The sequence below is a fragment of the Elephas maximus genome, chromosome 18 (assembly GCF_024166365.1).
Source record: "Elephas maximus indicus isolate mEleMax1 chromosome 18, mEleMax1 primary haplotype, whole genome shotgun sequence".
NCBI classification, from domain to species: Eukaryota; Metazoa; Chordata; class Mammalia; order Proboscidea; family Elephantidae; genus Elephas; species Elephas maximus.
This window is the reverse complement of record NC_064836.1, coordinates 72,341,831-72,363,264: the sequence shown is the minus strand read 5'-3', so window position 1 is coordinate 72,363,264 and position 21,434 is coordinate 72,341,831. Positions and strand designations below refer to the sequence as shown.

The 21,434-nt window shown below is 37.5% G+C and overlaps 1 protein-coding gene across 5 annotated transcripts in view; it reads left to right on the top strand.

Annotated features, from left to right (window-relative positions):
• SENP7 (SUMO specific peptidase 7) overlaps nucleotides 1-21,434 on the top strand; it is a 175,075-nt gene that overhangs the window by 93,568 nt on the left and 60,073 nt on the right. The gene's annotated exons all lie outside the window — the stretch shown is intronic.

Genomic DNA, 21,434 nt, shown 5'->3' with positions numbered 1-21,434 from the left:
CTTTGGAGTTGAGAAGAGTGAATTTAGGTTTTTTGGCAGGGCTATGCTCTCTCTGTTTTGGCTGTAGGGGAAGGTCCTTCCTAGTCTCAGTTAGCTTTATAGCCTTGGGCATTTATTGGCATTCCATGGCTTGCAGACAGTTCCTCATATTGTCTGTTCCCCCTGTGTGCATCTAGATGTCTTTTTTTTTTTTTTAATAAGACATCACTAAGAAGGGATTGAAAACCTTGGTGATGTAGTGGTTAAGTGCTACGGCTGCTAATGAAAAGGTTTGGCAGTTCAAATCTACCAGGCGCTCCTTGGAAACTCTATGGGGCAGTTCTGCTCTGTCCTATAGGGTCGCTATGAGTCAGAATCGACTCGACAGCACTGGGTTTTTTAAGAAGGGATTAAGTTTAGAACCCACTCTACTCTTGTAAGACTTCATTAACATAACAAAAGAAAGTCTGTATTTCTGAACAGGGTCATATTCACAGATACAGAGATGAGGCTTTAACATATTGTTTTGTGGAACAATTCAATTCATAACGTGTGTTGCAAAAGTAAAGAGAAATCTTCTATTTGTCATTTTACTTTGTTTATAGTATCTTTCACAGTATCCAAAAAACCCCAAAACCAAACCCAGTGCCGTTGAGTTGATTCCGACTCATAGCGACCCTATAGGACAGAGTAGAACTGCCCTACAGAGTTTCGAAGGAGTGCCTGGTGGATTCGAACTGCCTACCCTTTGGTTAGCTGCCGTAGCACTTAACCACTACGCCACCAGGGTTTCCTTTCACAGTATATCTTCCATTTTTTTGTTAAAAATCTGCCGGTGTTTGGCTCCTCTGTTTTGGTGTTTACTTGGAAAGGCCTTCTCAAACCTAAATACACAGATCAGTCAGTCAACCACTGTTCACTGACTGGAGGTTACTTTTCTAATTGCAGTTCTGATTGCTTTTTTGCCTTTTGTAGTCTGGTGTATATGTTTATTGAAAACTCTCTAGTAGGTCAGACTGATCAAAATGTTTCAGTATATTTTCAGTTTGATTTCTCATTGAGATTCTTTTGAAAAAAAATTTTTAAAGAACTCTTCTAAATACATAGAATTCAACTTTAAAATAAGCTTCACAGATTTGTAAGAAAAAGTACCTCTTAAAAATACGTACATTTTATAAAAGCAAGAGGATCTTATTACACCCAGCATTCATTGGAGGTCATTAATTAGACTTTAGCCAAAGGCATCAAATTGCCACCTTAAGTTGCAAAAGTTTAATACAGATTTTCGGTAGAGGGAGCTCAAAGCTTTCAAATGAAAGTGGAAGAGGTTTCATATTTGATCCATTCATTTTAGCTGTATCATAGTTTCCTATATTGATGTCAGTTAATGTTTTATTACCTTTTGAAAAAAAAGTTAGCCACATAACTACCAATGAAAGTGTCTGTTATTTTGAGAACATCTTTTTTTTTTTTTTGGTTTAATTTTTAATCTATGTGTTTTTGGCTATAAATTTTCATCTTACTAGAAAGGTATGCTAGTGCATTTTCAGAAAAGAACAACTTTCATTTAGTTAAAATTACTTAAAGATTATTTAAGATTATAGGTCTTGCTTAAGTAGTGTTAGAAGAGTTTTAGATTCCAAAGGTTTTTTTTTATAATTTACTTTTTTGTTGTTGAGAATATACACCCAAAACATTCATCAGTTCAGCAGTTCTACATGTACGATTCAGTGACATTGATTACATTTTTTGAGTGGTACAACCATTCTTACCCTCCTTTTCTGGATTGTTCCTCCCCCATTAAGATAAACTCACTGCCCCCTAGGGTTTCTGTCTAATCTTTCCTGTTGCTGTTGTTAATTTGATCACATATAGATAGTTCTTAAAAGAGCATAATGTTCAAGTCAGGCATTTTTTACTAGTTAAGCTAAACTATTGTTTGATTTTAAGACTTTAGGGAATATTGTTGGTTTAAGGTTTAAGATGACCTCAAGACAGCAGTTTTGGGTGTTCATTTAGCCTCAGTGGCTTCAGAAAGTCTGGATTCCGTGAGACTTTGAAATTCTGTTCTGGATTTTCCCCTTGTGATCAGAATTCTTCTATAGAATCTTTGATCAAAATGTCCAATAATAGTAGTCGAGTACCATCCAGTTCTTCCTAGTTTCATGACAGAGGAGGTGGTTGTTCGCGGAGGCAGTTAGGCACACATTCCATTTTTCCCTTCTACTCCTGACTTTCCTTCTTCCTCTGTTGCTCCAGGTGAATAGAGACCAATTAGTGTGCCTTGGATGGCCACTAACAAGATTTTAAGACCCCAGACACTATGCAATGAACTAGGAGGTAGAAGAGAAGCACTAAATACGTTATTAGGCCATTCAACTGGGATGTCCCATGAAACCATGACCCTAAGGCTCCAAATCAAGGAACCTAATCCCATGATGTGTTTGGTTGTACATAAGCAGCCTCAGCAGCTACTCTGTCTCTCTCCTTTTTGTCCTTGTTATAAATATATCTATCACATACATTTGCCATTTCAGCTTTTTACAGGCATACAACTTACTGATAACAATTACGTTAATTGGCTTAGACTCCTAAGGTTTTATTGTAACCCCTTTGCCAGTCTGGAATTCTGTAGATTTAGTTTGGAAATGTGCTGGGTGACAGGTGTCTTTTGTGTTAAGAATATCATTCTTTTGGTGAGACTTTGTGTAGTGAAAAGTTATGTTTTAATGAAAGGACTTCAAAACAATGACAAGTAAAAAGGGTGCTGTTTCTCAAGGCTTCATATTTCAATGATATGGCAAGTAAATGAATGAATGAATGACTAAGAAGCAAATAAATAAATAGCTAGTTCAGAATCTCTTTATTAAAAATGATGCCCCTCATGGCTGCTCAGTTCCTAAGGGAGATATGTGCAAAGGGAAATGATCACTAGTTATTATCAACAGGGCAGTGGTCCTTATCCAGACCATCACATCAGAATCACTTGGGTAGCCTTTTCAGAAAGCATGTACTCACTTCTCTTTCTTGGGGGAGCTCCTTGGAGCGGGGCCTAGGCATTGTTTGAAACTTTTAATTTTGAAATAATTTTAGATTTACAGAAAAGCTACAAAACAGGGCAGAGAATTCCTACATCTTTACCTTAAAAAAAAGAAAAAACTCCACTGCCGTTGCGTCGATTCTGACTTGTACAGCAATTCTATAGGACAGAGTAGAACTGCCTCATAGGGTTTCTAAAGAAGGACTGGTAGATTTGAACTGCCAACCTTTTGGTTAGCAGCTGAGTTCTTCACCATTGTGCCAACCTTTACTAGCTTCCCCTAATTTTAACGTCTTACATAACCATGATGTAATTATCAAAACCAAGATCTAAGATTAGCAAAGAAAGAAATCATTTGTACAATACTAGTAGCTATAGCCCCTGAAGTACAGTGCTGTCAGTGATAGGATAATACCCATATGATTACAAGGAAGACCAGTTAATATGACTGTTATTCAAATTTACATACCAACCACTAAGGCCAAAGATGAAGAAATTGAAGATTTTTACCAACTTCCGCAGTTTGAAATTGATTGAACATGAAATCAGGATGCATTGATAATTACTGGTGATTGGAATATGAAAGTTGGAAATGAAGAAGGATCAGTAGTTGAAAATGAGGACTTGGTGATAGAAACGATGCCATAGATCACATGATAGAATTTTGCAAGACCAACGACTGCGTTTGCAAACACTTTTTTTCACCAACGTAAATGGTGACTATGCATGTGGAATACACAGGAATCAAATTATCTACATCTGTGCAAAGAGACGATGGAAAAATTCAGTATCATCCATTAGAACAAGGCTAGGGGGCAACTGCAGAATAAACTATCAGTTGTTTGTGTGCAAGTTCAAGTTGAAACTGAAGAAAATTCGAGCAAGTCCATGAATGTGAAAGTATGACCTTGAGTATATCCCACCTGAATTTAGAGACCATCTCAAGAATAGATTTGTTGCAATAGTGAAGGATTCTATGGGGAAAATATTAAATGACCAGGAAGCATCGAAAGAAGGTGGAAGGAATACACAGCGTCATCATACCAAAAAGAGTTGGTTGACGTTCAGCCATGTTAGGAGGTAACATCCAATCAGGAACCACTGGTCCTGAAGGAAGAAGTCCAAGCTGCGCTGAAGGCATTGCGAAAAGGCTCCAGGAATTGACGGAATACCAACTGAGATGTTTCAACAAATGGATGCAGTGCTGGAAGTACTCACTTGTCTATGCTGAGAAATTTGGAAGACAGCTACCTGGCCAACCGATTGGAAGAGATCCATATTTATGCCTATTCCCAAGAAAAGTGATCCAATGGAATGTGGAAATTATCAAACAATATCATTAATATCACATGCTGAAGATCATTAAAAAGCGGCTGCAGCAGTATGTCAACAGAGAAATGCCAGAACTTCAAGCCAGATTTAGGAGAGGTTGTAGAACCAGGAATATTATTGCTGATGTCACACAGATCCTGGCTGAAGCAGAGAATACCAGAAAGATGTTTTCCTGTGTTTTATTGACTATGCAAAGGCATTCGACTGTGTGGATCATAACAAATTATGGATAACATTGCGAAGAATGAGAATTCCAAAACACTTAATTGTGCTTATGAGGAATCTATACATGGATCAAGAGGCAATGGTTCAAACAGAACAAGGGAATACTGCATGGTTTAAAGCCAGGAAAGGTGTGCGTCAGGGTTGTATCCTTGCACCATACCTGTTTAGGCTGTATGCTGAGCAGATACTCCAAGAAGCTGGACCCTATGGAGAAGAACCAGCATCAGAATTGAAGAAAAACTCATTAACACCCTGCGTTATGCAGACGACACATCCTTGCTTGCTGAAAGTGAAGAGGTCTTGAAGCACTTACTGATGAAGATCAAACACCACAGCCTTCAGGATGGATTACACCTCAACATAAGGAAAACAAAAATCCTCACAACTGGGCCAGTAAGCAACATCACGATAAACAGAAAAGATTGAGATTCTCAAGGATTTCATTTTACTTGGATCCACAATTAACAGCCATGGAAGCAGCAGTCAGGAAATCAAAAGACCCATTGCGTTGAGCACATCTGCTGCAAAAGATTTCTTTAAAGTGTTGAGAAGCAAAGATGTCACCTTGAAGACTAAGGGGTGCCTGACCCAAGCCATGATGTTTTCAATTGCGTCATATGCATATGAAAGCTGGACCATGAATAAGGAAGACCAAAGGAGAATTGATGCCTTTGAATTGTGTTGGTGAAGAATACTGAATGTATCATGGACTGCAAAAGAATGAACAAATCTGTCTTGGAAGAAGTACAATCAGAACATACCTTAGAAGCAAGGATGGTGAGACTACATCTGACATACTTTGAACGTGTTATCTGGAGGGATCAGTCTCTGGAGAAAGACGTCATGCTTGGTAAGGGAGAGGGTCAGGGAAAAAGAGGAAGACTCTCAACGAGACAGATTGACACAGTGGCTGCAACAATGGACTCAAGCATGGCAACAATTGTGAGGATGGCACAGGACTGAGTGGTGTTTTGTTCTGGTGTGCATAGGGTTGTTGTGAGTCGGAAGCGACTTGACGGCTCTAACAACAGGAAGAACAACTGTAGACTTTGTTCAGATTTCACCAGTTTTTCCACTGATGTCCTTTTTATGTTCCAAGGTACAATCTAGGATTCCACATTGCATTTTGTTGTCATGTCTCCTTAGTTTCCTCTAATCTGTGACGGTTACTATCTTTCCTTGTCTTTGATGGCCTTGATACTTTTGAAGACTACTGGTCAATAATTTTGTAAAATGTCCATCAATATTAGTTTATCTGATGTTTTGTCATGACTAGATTGAGATTATAAATTTTTAATAAGAGTACTGGAGAAATGGTATACCTTTCTCAGTACATGGTATATCACTGTCTTATTACTGATGGTAGTAACCTTGATCACTTGGCTGAACTGATGTGTGCTAGTTTTCTCCACTGTAAAGTTACTTCTTTTTTTCTGTTTTTAATTAATATTTTGGGAGAAATACTTTGAGATTATATAAATATCCTGTTTCTCTTCAAGTTTTCTCCCACTAATTTAAGTACCCACTAGTAGATCTTGCGTGCAACAGTTATTACTGTAATGTTCTAATGCTTGCTTTCTATTTCCCTCATTCTTGCTATGTTCATTAATTGGAATTATTCTGTAAGGAATAGCCAGCCATCCCTCTTTATGTATGTATATGTGTGTTCTTGTGGAATTTTAATTTTCTTGTGTAGGTTATAGTCTAATGCTATTGTTACTTATTTTATTGTGTAAATTGTTCCAGTTTTTGCATTGAGAGCTCTTTCAAGGTTGGCTCTTTGGCCTACTTGACATGCCAGCATCCTTTTTTCAGTGTTTTCTTTTTTACTTTCTGGTACAAGATGCTCCAGGCTCATATTATATTTTCTTTGTCTCAGCTCTGGGGTCAACTTGTCCAAGGAGCCCTCATGTCCTTTACTGGAGAATAATATTTAGGAACCAGCTATTGTTGTTTTTGTGTGCCATCAAGTCAATTCCAAATCATAATAACCCTGTAGAACAAAGCAGAACTGCTCCATTGGGTTTCCTAGTCTGTAGTCTTTGTGGGAGCAGATTGCCAAGTCTTTTCTGCCGTGGAGCTGCTAGTGGGTTCAAACTGCTGACCTTTTGGTTAAGCAGCTGAGCACTTACCCATTGTGCCACCAGGGCTCCTTATGGATTAAGCTGGCTAGCTACTGGGATGTTATTACTTCTGGCCTCTCTCAGAGCTGTGAGATATATGTATGTGTGTTAATCTGTGTATACAAATAGATTTATATTTCTGGATATAGTTCTTTGTATATTATAAAAACATATGTTCATAATACTTTGGATTCTGACTAAGTCCCATAAAGTTCATTCTAGGCTTCGTTTTCTTATTTTAACTTTTTTTTTTTCCTCTAACAGTAAGGTATCTGGTTCTCGTTATCAATAATATATCTGCTTTTTTACTTAATGCTTTTATACATACGAAGTCATTTCAGAATTGCTGACCAACACAGTGAATTTAATATGGAGAAATCTCCCCAGGTAATTCCAGTGTCTGCCTTCAATAGCTCAGATGTTTGTCTAGTTTTTCATTATGCGAAAGTGAACTGGAAAATATGTGAGCCTTCCAGGGCCGTTGTTGCTGTGTTAGCACAAGTCTAAGCTAGAGGCAGACCTGAGCAACTGCTCTGAGGCCCATTTCTTCGCACTCCTCTGGCTTGAAATATCCCAGAGCATCTTTTCGAACCCTAAAGCCTTAAAGGTAGAAATCAGGAACAGAAACAGCAAGGGGAAAGCATCAAATACTTGAAAACTGAACAACACCTTGCTCAAAAACTACTAGGTTATAGAAGAAATCAAGGATGGTATAAAGAAATTCATAGAATCAAATGAGAATGAAAACACATCTTACCAGAACCTTTGGGAGACAGCAAAAGCAGTGCTCAGAGGTCAGTTTATAGCAATAAATGCACACATCCAAAAAGAAGAAAGGGCCAAAATCAAAACACTAACCCTACAACTTGAACAAATAGACAGCAACAAAAGAAGCCCTTGGACACCAGAAGAAAGGACAGAATAAAAATTAGGGCAGAAATAAATGGAATAGAGAATAGAAAAACAATTGAAAGAAACAGCAAGCTGGTTCTTGGAAAAGGTGAACAGAACTGATAAGCCATTGGCCAAAGAGACAAAAGAAAAACAGGAGGGAAAGCAAATAACCCCAATAAGAGATGACATGGGTGTTACTACAACAGACCCAACTGAAATAAAAATCATAACAGAGTACTATGAAAAATTGTGCTTTAACAAATTTGAAAACGTAGAGGAAATAGGCAAACTTGTAGAAACACACTGCCTACATAAACTAACGCAAACCCAGAGAGAAAAACTAAATAAACTCATAACAAAAGAAGAGATTGAAGAGGTAATTAAAAAAAGCCCTGGCCCCGATTGCTTCACTGGAGAATTCTATCAGACTTTCAGAGAAGAGTTAACACCACTACTACTAAAGATGTTTCAGAGCATGGAAAAGGAAGGAATACTCCTGAACTCATTCTGTGAAGCCAGCATAACCCTGATACCAAAGCCAGATAAAGATACCACAAAAAGAAAAGAAAAGAAAATTACAGACCAGTATCCCTCAGGAACATAGACTCAAAAATCCTCAACAAAATTTTATCCAGTAGAATTCAGCAACATATTAAAAATTAATTCATCATGACCAAGCCAGATTCATACCAGGTATGCAGGCATGGTTCAACGTTAGAAAAACAATCAGTGTAATCCATCATGTAAATAAAACAAAAGATAAGAATCTCATGATCTTATCAATTGATGCAGAAAAGGCATCTGACAAAGTCCAACACCCATTCATGATAAAAACTCTCAGCAAAATAGGGATAGAAGGGAAATTGCTCAACATAATAAAGGGCGTTTATACAAAGCAAATAGTCGGCATCATCCTAAATGAAGAGAGTCTGAAAGCATTCCCTTGAGAACAGAAACCAGAGAAGGATGCCCTTTATCACCACTCTTATTCAGCATTGTGCTGGAGGCCTTAGCCAGAGCAATAAGGCAAGAGAAATTGGTAAGGAAGAAGTAGAAGTATCCAGATTTGCAGATGATGTGATCTTATACACAGAAAAGCCCAAAGAATGCACAAGAAAACTACTGGAACTAATAGAAGATGTCAGCAAAATATCAAGATACAAGATAAACATACAAAAATCAGTTGAATTCCTCTACACCAACAAAGAGAACTTCAAAAAGAAAATCACCAAATCAATACCATTTACAATAGCCCCCAAGAAGATAAAGTACTTAGAAATAAACCTAACCAGAGTCACAAAAGACCTATAAAAAGAAAACTAGAAGACACTACTGCAAGAAACCAAAAGAGACCTACGTAAGTGGAAAAACATACCACGCTCAGGGATAGGAATACTCAACATTGTGAAAATGTCAGTTCTACCCAAAGCGACCTACAACACAATCCTGATCCATATTCCAACTGCATTTTTTAAAAAGATGGAGAAACAAATCACCGACTTCATATGGAAAGGGAAGAGGCCCTGGATAAGTAAAGCATTACTGAAGAAGGACAAAATGGGAGGCTTCATACTACCTGATTTTAGAACCTAGTATATCTCCATGGTAGTCAGAATAGCCTGGTACTGGTACAACAAGAGATATATAGACCAATGGAACAGAATTGAGAATCCAGATGTAAATCCATCCTCTTATGAGCAGCTGATATTTGACAGAAGTCCAGAGTCCATTAAATGAGGAAAAAACAATTTGACAAATGGTGCTGGCATAACTGAATATCTATCTGTGATAAAATGAAACAAGATGCATACCTCACACCCTGTACACAAACTAATCAAAATGGATCAAAGTCCTAAGTATAAAATCTAAAATGATAAAAATCATGGTAGAAAAAATAAGAATAACACTAAGAGCCCTAATAAATGGCATAAATAATATATAAACCATAACTAAGAATACACAAGCACCCTAAGAGAAACTAGATAACTGGGAGCTCCTAAAAATCAAATACTTAAACACTCGTCAAAAGACTTTACCAAAAGAGTGAAAAGAGAAGCTACAGATGGAAAAAATTTTTGGTTACTACATATCCAACAAGACAGAAAATAATATGCGGAGAGGTCTGCTTCTTGGTTCAGTTGGATCCAAAAAAATGAGACCAAATGGGCTGCTCCTGTCCGGAGGAAGGAAGAGAGGCAGGGAGGGACAGGAACAGGTTAAACAGACACAATAAACCTGGGGCCCAAAGGGGGAATGTGCTGTCACATTGTGGGGATTGCAAGTAATGTCCCATAACAATATGTATATGAACTTTTGTATGAGAGATCATCTTGAGCTATAAACTTTCACCTAAAGGACAATTAAAAAAATATAATTTGGACAGGAAGAAAAATTGCTCATTATTTGATTTCTTTCTTTCTTCTGGGCTCCACCCTGGTTGTGCTTAGTCTTCTCAGGTGGAGGGCTGCACTGTAGGAGGTGGTATCCCTGAGACATGGATTGTAACAACACTGCAGGGACAGGAAAAGAATGAAAATGAAGGAACTCAAAAAGAAGAGCACTTTAATCCCCTTTGCTCCTTCCAGCCTCTATCCTATACCTTACAGTTAGGTTTTTTTAAAGGATTTCATTTTGTTCTTAACTCATTAAAACTCCTCCTTAAGGGTAAAATGGGAAGTTAATGGATGGGAGGTGGTAGGTAGAGAGCCTTTGAGCTCTCCCTAGTGGTTGGTTGCAGTGCTGGATCAAATTTACCACTTAGGCAAGTGATTACCGGCCTTTATCTAATTACACTCTTGTCTCGGAGATTGCTCTTTATTCAATCAAGAGTGGTCTGATAGAAAGTCAACAAGCAGAAGATGAAGAGCTAGTTTTATGTGATTCCTGCTCTTTGAATCTTGAAAACTAAAATGCTTAGTGATGCCTCTGAATGTTTATTTGCCGCTTTGGACTTTTTTGAAAAGATTGAAGGATTTGAATATACATGTTCCTACTCACTGAGAAAGAAAAAGAAGTAACTTACGCTTCTCTGAGCAGTTTTGTTTTTCATGCAACACTTTCCATCCTAACTCGTTTGGTAAACTAGAATATAAATAATACATAGATCAGTTGTTTGCAGATGATTTTGATTGTAACTGACAGGAAGAAAGTATATTGTGACTTAGATAATATGATACATACATACATATACATAAAACTGAAATAAAAGTTTACCAAAGAATATTTACTACATTCAGTACACTCTGACATGTTCTTTTTCTCTTTTGGGCTCTTTCATTTAAAAAATGCGTGCCGATCCTGATGCAGTACATATACTTCAGAATTCGCTAATGACTGCAACCTGCAATTTGAAAATACTGATGTAGAGAATACATATTTCTTAAATCCAAGGCCTTTTTTTAAAGAACATTAGTGTTGTTTCTTAGTGCTGCTGTAACAAAAATACCACAAGTGGACGGTTTTAAGGAACAAATTTATTTTCTCTCAGCTTAGGAGGCTAAAAGTTGGAATTCAGGGCACCAGCTATAGAGGAAAGCTCTCCATTTGGCTCTGGGGGGAAAGTCAGGGTTCCTTGATTATCTTCACATGGCGTCTACTTCCCTGTTTGTGCTTGCTCCCTTGTCTAATCTACGCTTTTTTATAATTTAGAAGTGATTAAGTTTAGGACACCACTATACCAATAGGGCCTCAGTAGCATAAAAAAGAAAATCCTATTCCCAAACAGGATTACATTTACGGTATAAAACCAACAACCAAACCCTTGCTCTTGAGTTGATTCCTGCTCGTGGTGACCCCATGTGTCACAGAATAGAACTGCTTCATAGGATTTTCTTTATGGAAGCAGATCACCAGACTTCTTGTCTATGGTGCCGTTGGGTGGGTTTGAAGTACCAATCTATAGATTGGTAGTTGAGCATAGTCTCCTTACAGTTGTAGGGTTAGGATTCCAACACATTTATTTTTTGGGGGGGCGGGGTACAATTCAATCCATATCAGTTTTAAATGAAATTATTGGTAATATGAATTTGTAATGTGAACTATTGAGTATTTATATAGTTTTAGTCCTTCTTCCCGAAAGTATATATCATTTTTCCTTAGGCATAATTTACAAAAACACTGAATATTTTCTGCTTTGTATAATAATGCATTTTATTTATATAAAAATATATGTAGAAAAATATAAAATTGAAAATATTACCTGTACCTACTTGATGGGGAAACTGACAACAACAACAAAAATAATCCAAAACTTACCACTCAGTGATAGCCACTGATAATATTTTAATATATTTTCTTTAAATCTCTTGTCTGGAATGAACGATGATATATTAAAAATTGGGATTTTTTTCTTTTTCTTTTTTACACTATCCCATTTTTTTTTTTATATTAATCTTTTAATATCCCTCTGAGATAGATAGGGTTGTTGTTAGGTGCTGTCCGATCGGTTCTGGCTCATGGCGACTGTGTGTGCGAGAGAACAGACGCTGCCCGCTCCTGTGCCGTCTGTACGGTCGTTGCTGGGCTTGAGCCCATAGTTGCAGCCACTGTGCTAGTCCATTTGGTTGAGGGTCTTTTTCTTTTTCGCTGACTGTCTACTTTTTTTTTCTTTTTTGCCACAGAATGTTAACTTGGATATCTCTAAGAGCTGTTAATATTATTTAAACCCTGGAAAAAAAAAATAAAAAGAGGAATGATAAAGTTTGGTTAATGCATCATGTGTATCTGCTATCATTTGTACAACGCAGTCTTCATAAAGTCAGTAAAGATATAGGGATTGAAAGGCTTAACACATAAATTTTAGGTGTTTTATAGAATATATAAAGAATTTTATAATCGGAAAAAAATTGGAAAGGACCCAATAAATCATTTAGTCCAAAGTTGGCAAACTTATTCTGTAAAGGGCAGATAAACCCATTGCCATCCAGTGGATTCCGACTCACAGCGGCCCCATAGGGTAGAGCAGAACTGCCCCATAAGGTTTCCAAGGCTGTAATCTTTACAGTGGAGCCTTGGTGGTGTCGCAGCTCATCCTCCACTTTACCAAGCATGATGTCCATCTCCAGGGACCGGCCACTCCTGATAACATGTCCAAAAGGTGTGAGACAAAGTCTTGCCATCCTTCTAGGGAGCATTCTGGCTGTACTTGTTCTGAGATAGATTTGTTTGTTCTTTTGGCAGTCTGTTGTATATTCAATATTCTTCACCAGCACCACAATTCAAAGGCGTCAATTCTTCTTTGGTCTTCCTTATTCATTGTCCACCTTTTGCATGCGTATGAGGCAATTGAAAATACCTTGGCTTCAGTCAGGCGCACCTTAGCCCTCAAGGTGATATCTTTGCTTTTTAACACTTTAAAGAGGTCTTTTGGAGCAGAGTTGCCCAGTGCAATGTGTCTGTTGATTTCTCGACTGCCGTTCCCATGGGGATTGATTGTGGATCCGAGTAAAATGAAATCCTTGAGAACCTCAATCTCTTCTCCATTTATCATGATGTTGCTTATTGGTCCAGTTGTGAGGATTTTTGTTTTCTTTATGTTGAGGTGCAATCCATACTGAAGGCTGTGGTCTTTGATCTTCATCAGTAAGCGCTAAGTCCTCTTGACTTTCAGCAAGCAAAAACCCACTCCTGTCGAGCTGATTCCGACTCATAGTGACCCTATAGGACAGAGTGGAACTGCCCCATAGAGTTTCCAAGGAGCACCTGGCGGATTTGAACTGACGACCTCTTGTTTAGCAGCTGTAGCACTTAACCACTACGCCACCAGGGTTTCCTTTAGCAAGCAAGGTTGTGTCATCTGCATATCGCAGGGTGTTAATGAGTCTTTCTCCGATCTTGATGTGGCATTCTTCTTCATCTAGTTGAGCCTCTTGGGTTATTTTCTGAGCATACAGATTAAATAAGTATGGTGAGAGGATAAAACCATGATGCATACCATTCCTGCTTTTAAACCACACAGTATCCCCATGTTCTGTTTGAACGATTGCTTCTTAATCTCTGTATAGGTTCCTCATGAGCACAATTAAGTGTTCTGGAATTGCCATTCTTCGCAGTGTTATCCACAATTTGTTATGATCCACGCAGTCGAATGCCTTTGCGTAGTCAGCTAAACACAGGTAAACAGCTTTCAGCTAGGGTCCATCTGACAGCAGCAATGATATCCCTCGTTCCATGTCCTCTTCTGAATCTGACTTGAGTTTCCAGCAGTTCCCTATTGATGTAACTGCTGCAACCACTTTTGAATAATCTTCAGCAAAATTTTACTTGTGTGTCATAGTAATGATATTGTTCGATATTTTTCACATTCTGTTGGATCACCTTTCTTTGGAATTGGCACGAATATGGATCTCTTCCAGTTGGTTGGCCAGGTAGCTGCCTTCCAGATTTTTTTACGTAGATGAATGAGCATCCGTTGAAACATCTCGATTTAGTGTTCTGCCAGTTTCTAGAGCCTTGTTTTTTTGCCAGTGTCTTCCGCGCAGCTTGGGACTTCTTCCTTCAGTACCATCAGTTCTTGATCATATGCTCCCTCCTGAAACGACTGAATGTCAGTCAGTTCTTTTTGGTAGTGACTTCATACTCCTTCCATCTTCTTTTCATGCTTCCTGTCTCATTCAATATTTTGTCCATAGAATCTTTCGATATTGCAACTTGAGACTTGAATTTTTTCTTCAGTTCTTTCAGCTTGAGAAATGCCGAGTGCGTTCTTCCTTTGGTTTTCTAACCCCAGAGCTTTGCACATTGCATTATAAAACTTTACGTTGTCTCCTCAAGCTACCCTTTGAAATCTTCTGTTCAGCTCTTTTATTTCAGTTCTTTCATTCACTTTAGCTCATGTACATTCAAGAGCAAGTTTCAGAGTCTCTTCCGATCTCCATTTTGGCCTTTTCTTTGTTTCCTGTCTTTTAATGACCTTTCGCTTTCTTGTATGATATCCTTGATGCCATCGCATAGCTCGTCTGCTCTTTGGTCATTAGTGTTCAGTGTGTCAAATCCTTTCTTGAAATAGTATGTAAATTCAGGTTGTATTTTTCGCTCTAGTGGACTTGTTTTAATTTTCTTTAGGTTCATCTAGAAGTTGTGCAGGAAATTTCAGGACCTATCCTGAAGTACAGTGCTGTCAGTGATAGGATAATATCCATGTACCTATAAGGAAGCCCAGTTATTACGACTGTTATTCAAATTTATGCACCAACCATTAGTGCCAAAGATGAAGAAATTGAAGATTTTTACCCATTTCTGCAGTCTGATACTGATCAAACATGTAGTCAAGATCATTGATAATTGCTGGTGGTTGGAAAGCGAAAGATGGAAACAAGAAGGATCGGTAGTTGGCAAATAAGGATTTGGTGATAGAAATGCTGCTGGAGATCACATGATAGAATTTTGCAAGACCAAATGAGTTCTTCATTTCAAGCATCTTTTTTCAACAGCATAAACGGTAACTACACGTGGACCTCGCCAGATGGAATACACAGGAATCAAATCGTCTACATCTGTGAAAAGTGACCATAGAGAAGCTCAATATCATCAGTCAGAACGAGGCCAGGGCCTGACTGAGAACAGACCATCAGTTGCTCATATGCAAGTTTAAGTTGAAGCTGAAGAAAAATTAGATAGGGTAGTAGTGAATATTTCTGTTATAAATGTGAAAACCGAGGTTACCTTTGGATACAAAGTTTTGTGTGCTTTTATTCATGATTTTTCCTCCTCTAATAATCATGAAACATATAGTACATTAAAATATATGTATCAGATGAATTTAAGTTAAAAAATATATTAAAATAAGCACTGAAATACCTACACTCTGTCTTAAGAAATCAGCTATTTTCTATATCATTGAAGCCCTCATATTTTCCCCACTCTCTATCCCTTTCTGTTCCATTTCCATGCCTTCTCCTCAGAAATAACCACTTTACCCGACAACTTTTATTATGAAAAATTTCAAGTATGTAGAAAAGTTCAAAGAATGGTATAAGGAACACCTGTATACACCAAGGTGCATTATACCTCATGTTTTAAACCATGTATTTTTTCTCTCTTATTTAGTTGAGGTGAAATTCACATAACATTGAATTAAGCAACTTAAAGGGTACAATTCAGTGACATTTAGTACATTCACAGTATTTTGCAAACAGCACATCTAGTTCCAAAGAATTTTCATCACCCTCAAAGGGAACCCTGTACTCACTAAGCAGCTGCTCCCCATTCCCCCACCTCCAGCCCCTGGCAGCTGTCAATTTGTATGCTGTCTGTGTGAATTTACCTAATCTAGATATTTCATATAAATGGAATAGTATAATATGTGGCCTTTTGTGTCTGGCTTCTTTTAGTTACCATAATGTTTTGAGGTTCATCCACGTTGTAGCCTGTATCAGGTAGTTTTACATAAGAACTCGATTATAGTTAGCAGAGAAGAGAAAGAAAACTATCCATAGATGAAATTATAAAACAGTTTTTAAGAATAACTAATATTACTCGAAATCATCATTAATTATTCTTATTTCTACTCCATTACCCTGTTTGCCTTCTCTTTGGAGAAGACATTCTCATCATCTAGGTAGAGCTCACAGAAGTAAATTGGACAAACTTCGAGGTTTTCCTTGAGAATGGAAGTAGATAATTAAAATAATTGTGCCATCATATTCCAGGCTCTGTGCTAAGTACTTTCATAGGTATTATTTCATTTGATCTTAATGGTAACTCTCTGAGGTAATTAGCATCACCTCATTTTATGAATGAGAAAATTGAGGCACAGTAGATAAGTTTATTAAAGTTATTAAATATTGCTAAAGCCTAGATATAAATCATTGCTCTTTCACTGTGGATGGGCAGGTGCCCCTACCATCTGAAAGAAGGTGCCTACAACTGGGGAGCCTGTAGAGGGATCTGCATATTGTGGGAAAGTGGTATGATGCCAGAGCACTCATTCATGGCTCCTTCCAAATGAATTTTTGTTGTGTGAGCATGTATGTACAGTTGTATCTGATATGCAGTGGAGAAGAGAAAAAGGTATTTTTATCAAGGATGTTTGAATTAAATATAAATAATTTTTTGAATAATTTATAGATTTGTATTTTGGCTTTGTTTTAGAGCATTTTTTGGTACTAGTCATATTGATTTATTTATCTTATGTGTTTAAAAAAATTTAATACAGCCATGTGCCACATAACATCCGTTAAGGCAGCATCCGACTGTATGTATGTCTGTGGTCCCCTAAAGTTATAATAGAGTTCAGAAAGGCCAGCCGGAGAAAGAGATGTAGGGGACATAAGGGAACATAGGAAATGCAACAGTTTCCCGCATGCAGCGTGTCTATCTCATGTCTCTTGTATACAAAGCGATTGTGCTGCCAGGCATATAGTGGTGCAGTGAATATATAACCTGTAATACGTATGTCTTGATAGTCATAGTAAATGCCTGTGTTACTAGCTTATGTATGTACTGTATTTTCTGTTATTAATGTAAACTAACGGAGTATACTTCGACTCACAGGCAGCAACATCCCAATCTCCTATATGGAGCTCTCTTGAGTGTTACAGTGTTATCTTTCTGTTTAATTTTCTTTCGATAATATTACCATGAAGTACTTCATGGCTCCCAAACACAGCAAAATCAGTGCTGGTAATAGCAGTGGCAAGAGACAAAGGAGAAGTACCAGTCTGGAAGAGAAACGAAAGGTTATTTAACAACACGAAGGTGGAAAATCAGTGAATGCTCTTGCTCAAGACTTAACGCATGTCTGTGTGCGAACTATATAATATGTTGTTTGCACAACGTCCAAATCTCATAATGCCCTACTTCAGAGGATGTATTGTGGACATATGACTGTGTATCCTGTTTTCTCCTCTATCAAATTTTAAACTGCCTGCTCTTTTTATAATCTTTATATTTCATGTTGTTGTGAACATTTACACATCTTATCACTTAGATTCCCATCACTTAATTTAACTTTTGAGGCAGAATTTGTTCTTTATATTTCTGCGTAGGAATATACTTAGAGATGAGAAAATGTATGTGCAGTCAGAGTTGGACAACGTATTTCTTTTGGTTAGATGTTTATTGGCTGTTAACTCTGTTAGGCCGCCTGGGTGGTGTAAATGGTTAAGTGCTTGGATACTAGACCCCCGGGGATCAGAGAGATCTATGTTGTTCAACATATTATCTCTCGGGTCTAGAATAGAATTTGATACATACTAAAAAAAACAACAAAAAAAAGTCAATTCTGACTCATAGTAACCTTACAGGACAGAGTGGAACTGCCCCGTAGAGTTTCCAAGGCTGCAATCTCTATGGAAGCAGACCACCACATCTGTCTCCTGTGGATTGGTTGGTGGGTTCAAACTGTTGACCTTTTGGCTAGCACCTGAGTGCCTGACCACTGCGCCACCAGGGCTCCTTGACACGTATAAGCGCTCCATAAATATGTGTTGATTGGAATTGACAGTAGTCTGTAGATCTTTGTTTGAAGTGTTTGTGTAATCCTTCATAGTCTAGAACGGTGATTTCCTTCCTTATCTCTGGAAACTGAGAGTTCCTGAAAGAATCTGTGATTGTAGGGGATTTATTTTTACCTCTGGCTACTTCATAACCTTTGGTTTTTGGGTTTGATATTCAGGGTTGTGGAAAACATTGCCATAAGCGTCTCAGCATTAAAAATAAAAGCTATGTGTGTAAAACAAAATTCATCTGATCTCAGTTTGTTGAAAATTTATTTCTTTTTTGGCCATAGCAGAAGCATTTAATATTATAGAATGAAAGCATCAAAGTTTAGCCCCCAGATGACATGTATTAAAATATATCTTTGTAAGGTTGAGGAATGCTGATGTATTGACCCATTCATATTTTTTTGCATCAAAGTACCGAAATAGGTTCCTAAAAGTAAAAGAAGTTTCTTCTATGATTTTTAAGGCATGATTTTCCCTTTTGTAATTTTAGCTTCATTTAAATAATAATGATTTCTTGACATTTATATTAAAGAGATCTTTAGAGATCACAAAAACTCTGAAAAAATTATAGCTTTGCCTATAGAATAGCTCATGGCTTCTGAAAAACACCAAATATACCAAGTGTGTACTGAATTTTTTCCAATATGGCATACTTTTGTAGTGTAGAACATATATAAACATGTTTAGAAGAGTTTAGCCTTTTTTCTTTTTATAAATCAAGAATATATCTGATAAGCTATGTTTACCTTCAGATGCCTCTACACATACTCCACGCATTTTCGTACTCATTCTTAAACTGTTGCTTCTGGCTAGAATAGTTCCCCAATTCTCTCCCCCTTAAATCCTACTTAATTTCTAAGGACATCTCTTGATGTCATCCTCTTTGCTGAAGCCTTCCTCAGCCATGTCTCCTATTCCAGGAGGAGGTTAATTGCTTCTACAAGTTCTGTAAATTTACTGCTGCTTTACAGCACCTGTCACGTAATTTTATAAGTAAGTTGTGTTTGTGTTTATCTCCTGAGATAAATGAGGAGTTCTTCAACTGGCAATGAATTATTAATCTTTGTCTTTCCAGCACCAGTTGTTTTGCCTGGTACAGTAAAGATTCCATGTATTAACTGAATTTTAACTGTTGGGTGATCTTGAGTCCCAAAGGTGGAAGCTTGCTTATAAGTTGCAGTATTGTTAAATTCCAATGAGAATATCAGTCACTAATTTGGTTAAATAACTTCACTTGAAGAAAGCTTGTAATTGAAAATGAATCAAGTTAAAAACTTTTCATTGGTTAATTTATGCATTTTAAAGATTTTACTTTCCCAAATGAACTTGATTATTATTGTATTTACTTTCTTTATGGCAGTGTAAGAGTTAAATTACAAAATCTCACTCTTGAGGTGTCTATTTTACCTTTTCTTTTTAAAAAATAATATTTTATTGTTTTCAGTGAAAGTTTACACAGCAAATTAGGTTCCCATCTAACAATTATTACACAGATTATTCAGAGGCACTGGTTACATTTTTCACAATGTGTTAACATTCTCATTAGTTCCCTTCTGGATGTTTTACTTCCAGTAATCTGGTTTCCCTGCCCTCTTAACCTCTCATCTTTTCTTGAGAGTAATTGTTGATCATTTGGTCTCATACAGATGATTTTTTAAAGGCACGTGGTACTCACTGGTAATGTTCTTTATTTCATGAGCCAGTCTATTTAGCTAAAAGGTGACCTTGGGGTACTTTTGGTTCAAAGTTTATGGAATATCTCAGGGTGATAGTCTTGGGGAGTCCTAGATTCTCAACTGGTCCACTAAGTCTGGACTTGTTAAAAATTTGAGTTCTGTTTCACATTTTTCTCCTCTTCTATCAGGATCTGTGTATTGTGGTCCTGATCAGAATAGTCATTAGTGGTAGCCTGGCTCCATCTAGTTTTTCTGGCCTCACAGTAGATGAGGCTGTGGTTTGTGTAGACTGTTAGTCCTGTAGACTAGTTTCTTCTCTGAGTCTTTGGTTTCTTTCTCTTTCTTTTGCTCCAGATGAGGGACCAATAGTTGTGTCTTAGATGGCCCCTTGAAAGCTTTTAAGACCTCAGATGCTGCTCACCAAACTAGGATGTAGAACGTTATCTTTATGAGCTGTATTATGCCAATTGACTGAGTTGTTCCATGAGACTATGGTCTTAAGGCTTCAAACACAGAAAACCAATCTCGTGAGATGTTTGGCTATGCCTAAGAAGTATTCGTAACTTTATAGATGAATATGCATGTAGGCACACACATATTTATATACACACATAGCTATACACACATATATGTACATATATATACACACATGTACATATCTATGGAAACCCTGGTGGTGTAGTGATTAAATGCTACAGCTGCTGACCAAAAGGTCAGCAGCTTGAATCCACAAGCTGCTCCTTGGAAACTCTGCGGGGCAGTTCTACTCTGTCCTTTAGGGTTGCTGTGAGTCGAAATCGACTTGATGGCACTGGGTTTGGTATGGGTTTATACATACCTATACGCGTTTTTTTATACGCGTATATGCATGCATACATACATATGTAACCACACATGTATTTTTTGGTTGTTGTTGCAAAATTATATATGTCCTAGCATTTGCCAGAAACATCCTTTTTGTGTGTGTGTACTTCTTAATGACATCATTTACCTTGATCAGCCCGTGTGCATGTCACCCACATTCAGCATTAGTTTTCCCATCGCCAAAAATAACAAGCGTCTACTATTTAAAGAGTGGTTCCCCTCTTCCCACCTACCCATCCCTGGTAACCACCGATGAATGTTGGTTTCTGTATGTATGTGTATTTTTGTCTTTTTAAAAAAGTGAGATCATACAATGTTTGTCCTTTTGTGATTGACTTATTTCGCTCAACATAATGTCCTCCAGATTTATCCACCTTACGTATTGCATACTCATTATTCTTTATCGTTGTATAGTAATCACTTGTGGGCATGTACCACATTTTGCTTATCCATTCATCTGTTGATGGATGTTTAGATTGTTTCCATCTTTCTGCTGTTTTGAGTAGTGCTGTAATGAACACAGGTGTTCATATGTCTGTTCTTGTCATTTCTGTTAGGTCTCTAGGGTATATATCTAGGAGTGAAATTGGTGAATCATAAGGTAGCTCTATTTCTTAAGTTTTCTGAGGAAGTGCCATACCCTTTCCCACAGCGGTTGTACCATTTTACCGTTCCCCCTGCAGGGTATATGGGTTCCCGTCTCCCCACATCCTCAATAGTATGTTTTGAGATCTGGAGGTGTGAGGTCTTCTACTTTGTTATTTATACCTTTTCGTGTGGATATACTACTAGTTAAGTGAGTGGATTTTGTGGCAAATTAAGACTTGGAAAATAAATTTCTTCTTTAGGTAAAATT